The following is a 5,446-nucleotide window of genomic DNA, read 5'->3' on the forward strand; positions in this document are numbered from 1 at the left end:
AGAGAGAAAGAGCTGGGAGTGACTCTGTGTCCATGTTACAGGTGTGTGAGAGAGACAGAGACAGATGGAGAGAGAGACAGAGAGAGGGAGAGACAGAGAGAGGGAGAGAGAAAGAGCTGGGAGTGACTCTGTGTCCATGTTACAGGTGTGTGAGAGAGACAGAGACAGATGGAGAGAGAGAGAGAGGGAGAGACAGAGAGAGGGAGAGAGAAAGAGCTGGGACTGACTCTGTGTCCATGTTACAGGTGTGTGAGAGACAGAGACAGACAGAGAGACAGAGACAGGGAGAGACAGAGAGAGGGAGAGAGAAAGAGCTGGGAGTGACTCTGTGTCCATGTTACAGGTGTGTGAGAGACAGAGACAGACAGAGAGGGAGAGACAGAGAGAGGGAGAGAGAAAGAGCTGAGAGTGACTCTGTGTCCATGTTACAGTTGTGTGAGAGACAGAGACAGACAGAGAGACAGAGACAGGGAGAGACAGAGAGAGGGAGAGAGAAAGAGCTGGGGGTGACTGTGTCCATATTATGGGTGTGTATGAGAGAGACAGAGACAGACGGAGAGAGACAGAGGGAGAGAAAAAGAGCTGGGGGTGCCTCTGTGTCAAGTGTTATGAGTGTGTATGAGAGAGACAGAGACAGATGGGGCGGGGGAGGGAGAAAGAGCTGGGGGTGCCTCTATGTGCATGTTATGGGGTGTGAGAGAGACAGAGACCGGGAGAACAGAGAGAGGGAGAGAGAAAGAGCTGGGGGTGCCTCTATGTCCGTGTTACATGTGTGTATCAGAGAGACAGAGATGGAGAGAGGGAGAGAGAAAGACCCCTATGTCCGCGTTATGTGTGTGCACGAACACAGTTCCTGGTGCCTGTGCAGAGGATCACTTGAGACCGGCCAAGGACAGCTTGGCTATTAGCTTTAAAGGAACTGTCAAGATTATGTCTGCTTGAAGGGGTGAAGGGAGTGGAAGAGGAGGAATTCTATGCAGAATCTCTCCTAGGCAGAGACTTCCATGGGGAGAGATTTCCCTCCCTGGGAAAAGGAGAAGGAACTCCAGGACTTTAAGGGATAATGGCCCAAGGCATAAGGCTGCTGTGCTTGCTCTAATCTTGAGAGGGAGGGGGAGGTAATTGTCTAGATCCCTCTCTCAGCCACTGTGGGCAAGGGGAACTACATTTAGGCTAAAAAAGTGGAGTGCTGCATGCTCATCCACCAGCTTGCTGGGTGTCTCTGGGGTAGTGCCTAAATCTTTCTGTGCCGCTGGTTATCCATCTGTTGAATGGACAAACTTACTTTCGACTGCCTCACAGTGTATCCTCACAATGTGAGGATAAAATAAGACGAGATGTGTTGTACAAATTCATGCCAATATGAGAAAGCTGCTGTAAGAGGTACTAAAACCCTGAAATTCCAATAAGTAACTGCAAACACTGCTGTCAAGAAAGAAGAGGGAGTTTTACAGACAGTCTTAGAAGATTGCACTTGTAGCTTTCCAGTGAGCTGGGGTTTGAAAAGCACACACAAAAGATGCGAGGAAGAATGCATAACCCAAGAGGAATCTGGAAGATTGGCAGGATCTGTAAGAATAGTGTTAGCAAAGCATTGAAGCTCCAGTGATCAGAAGCAGGGTAAAATTGGCAAAGACAGCAAAGAGCTTTCAAAGTCTAAGTAAGGAAGACGAGAAGGAATCTGCTCAGGCTTGGGGCTTGAGGCCAGGCAGAACAGGGCACAGGCAATTTTACTTCAAATTGTGAAATAAAGAGCATAAGAAGGAAATTGAGAGCCAAGATAACTGACTGGTATGAAGAAGGGATGGAGCCACCTACAGTGAACCCAAACAAATGACATCTCAGGGACCAGGAGGTATTTGCAGATGTAATCAACTTAGAGGAAATTGCAGAGAATGAAGGAGATGTTAGAAAACAGAAAATGGGCCCATGTCCTGATTTTCAAGAAGGGAAGAAAGATAGATTTTTAAAAAAATTCTCCTAATTTCTCAGGTTAGTATTGACCTGTATGAAAACTCCAGAAGAAATGATCGAACCCATAGTGCACACTTAAGAAACAATAAAGCAATCACACAGCTCAGAATTTTTTCAAAGGGAGCCACCTGCACACTTGCAAAGATGTGCGCCCAAGCGTGTTTATCACAGTGTAAAAGTGAAACCATCTGGATGTCCGTAAATTAAGTAAATTAAATAAAAGATGAGAAACACCTGCAGTGGCATACTTGCGGATATTAAAAAGTGTGCTTAGGATTTTATTTATTGATATGGAAATATGTTCACTACTGACTGTGAACAATTTTTTTTTTTTTTGAGACAGAGCCTCAAGCTATCCCCCTGGGTAGAGTGCTGTGGCATCACAGTTCACAGCAACCTCCAACTCCTGGGCTCAAGCAAGTCTCCTGCCTCAGCCTCCCAAGTAGCTGGGACTACAGGTGCCTACCACAGTGCCCGGCTATTTTTTTTTTTTTTTTTTAGTTGCAGCCATCATTGTTGTTTTGGTGGGCCCGGGCTGGACTCGAACCTGCCACCTTAGGTGTATGTGGCTGGCGCCTTAGCCACTTGAGCCACAGGCGCTGAGCCTGTGAACAATTTTTAAAAGTAGGTTTTTGAACATGTATGATGATCCCCTTTATGCAAAATGACATAGTCTTATCTCGACATATATACAGTATACACACACATCTGCAAAGAGATGGTCACTAGCATCTTTGGAGTCTCCTGCTTCTGAAAGCATACTCTAAAACAAGGACCTGGGTTTAGGGAGTTATCAGGGAGGTGAAGCCAGGCAGCAGGAGTGATGAAATGACGAACATGAGATAGGGAAGAGAAAAAAAGCAAGAAACAGGTGCATGGATGAGCTAGTTTGAGCTGTGGGCAACTGGGAGTTCTATCCTGTTGGGGACACTCTGAAAAAAGGCATGAACCTGAGATGTGCCCTTCATGAGACGGGTGCTGGCCACTGTTTGCCTCTCCCAACTGGTTGAATGTTGCTTTACTCCTACAGTTCTGGGTTGTGTTCATGCTCCAGAGAAAGCAAAGCAGTGAGACTCCTGGGTTGATGGGGCTCCAGAAGCACAAAAGCACTGCCTACCCCAGTTGAAATCTTCAAGCTGAGGGCCTATGGCAGGTAGAGAGCATGACAAATACATCAGCCACAGGGGACATCTCTGGGCGTGAGATTTCTGTGATGTTTATTCTGTCTTTTGTAGGGCTCAGAACTGTTTTCTAACAAGCACATTTCTTTTAATAAAGACAAAACAAAAAAAGATTTTCAGAAAGAAACAAATGACATACAATATTTAGTAGGAGCCTATATTAATATTCATTAAGAATAAATCAAGGAGCTCAACTCAATAGCAAGAAAACAAACAAATAAAGAACAATTTAAAAATGGGCAAGAGACCTGAATAGACATTTCTGAAAAGAAGACCTACTATTGGGCCACTAGATATATGAAAAAATATTCAACATCACTAGTCATTAGGGAAACAAATTAAAACCGTAATGAGACATTATCTCACACCTGCCAGGATGGCTTTTATCAAAAATGTAGTCACTAAGTGTTGGCAACGATATGAAGAAGAACATTTGTACACTGTTGGTGGGAATTAAATTGACATAGGCATTATAGAAAATGCTCTGGAGATTCCTCAAAAACCTAAAAATGGAATTACCATATTATCTAGCAATTCCACTTCTGAGTACTTACCCCAAAGTGAGTACTGTAGGGGTGAGGGGAAATTTGTCCTTTTCATAGAAAGTTCACTGAAAGATCAACTCACAATTAAGGCAGATTAATAAAAGATTTATTTATTCATAGATTGATTCCAATATCCCAATGCTGTTCAGATTTTTTTTTTTTTTTTTGAGACAGAGTCTCACTATGTCACCTTTGGTAGAGTGCTGCAGTGTCACAGCTCACAGCAACCTCAAATACTTGGGCTTGAACAATCCTTTTGCTTCAGCCTCTCAAGTAACTGGGAGTACAGTCAACCACCACTGTGCCTGGCTAATTTTTCTATTTTTAATAGAGAGAGGGTGTCATTCTTGCTCAGGCTAGTCTTGAACTCCTGAACTCAGGCAATCTACCCGCCTTGTCCTCTCAGAGTGCTAGGATTACAGGCTTGAGCCACCATGCCTGGCCTCAAAAATAAACTTTTAAAAAATCTCCATTGAGTAAAAAATAAAAATCAAATCCATGCATTTGGAGCAATTGTTCCTCAGAGAAGACTGGTTGGTAAATGATACCGTAACTCTGTCCTCCTATTAATTTCACATCTCAAACTCACAAATCTTGAAAGTTTTACAATAAATAATACTTCTGAAATAAACAAAAGAACAAATCAGGCTAAACCTACCAAATTTTCTCTTTCAGACTGAGCTTCTGAGAGGGAAAAAGATGAATTACAGCAGTTGAGCAGGATACTGCAAAGATCTCTCCTTAAAAACATGTGAATTGATGGAGAGCCATGGGGAGGAGGATGGAGGACTGACAACCAGGACTCATTAAAGGCTTCGTAGCAGCCTCGGGATTCCTAGGACTTTCTGACTCTGATGTGATGTTAATTAATAATTCGGGGGAAAGTAAGAGGCATGCTTATCAAATCTGTAGATAGGAGCTGTTAACACTACAAGATTCAAGATATAAGTTTATTTCAATATACTAGAATGCTGGATTGAAACCAAGGAAATGAAATGTAAATGTAAAGTCCTGAATTTAGGTCCAAAAAAATCAACAGCATACACTGAAGATAGGGGAGATCTGACTTGTATTCTCTTTTATATATATTTCAGATTAATCTGAGGGTACAGTTAGGTTACGTTTGCATCTGTTAGGTAAGGTCTCTGTTGTTGTGTCCTACACACAGGAGGCACATTACACTGTGCCCATTAGGTGGGAGCACACCAATCACCCTCCCTCCTCCCCCTTTCCTCCTCCTTTCCCCCAAATAGAATGTAAATCGAGTTTTTCTCTTGTGTGTGTTTGTGTTAGTTATCTACTGGCTTCAAATTAGTATTGAGTACATTGGGTACATCCTTTCCTTTTCTTTTTTTTGAGGGGAGGGTCAGAGTCTCACTTTGTTACCTTGGGTAGAGTGCCATGGTGACAAGGCTCACAGCAACCTTGGTCTCTTGGGCTCAAGCAATGCTCTTGCCTCAGCCTGCCAAGGAGATGGGATTATAGGTGCCTGCCACAATGCCAGGCTATTTGTAGAGATAGGTCTCACTCTTGCTCAGGCTGGTCTTAAACTCCTGAGCTCAGGCAGTCCACCCACCTTGCCCTGCCAGAGTGCTAGGATTACGAGTGTGAACCATTGCACCCAGCCTGGATACTTGGTTTTCCATTCTTTTTTTTTGAGACGGAGCCTCAAGCTATCCCCCTGGGTAGAGTGCCATGGCATCACGCTCACAGCAACCTCCAACTCCTGGGCTCAAGCGAGTCTCC

This window comes from Otolemur garnettii, unplaced genomic scaffold (genome assembly GCF_000181295.1).
Source record: "Otolemur garnettii isolate 467f Iridium unplaced genomic scaffold, OtoGar3 scaffold00008, whole genome shotgun sequence".
Lineage (NCBI taxonomy): Eukaryota > Metazoa > Chordata > Mammalia > Primates > Galagidae > Otolemur > Otolemur garnettii.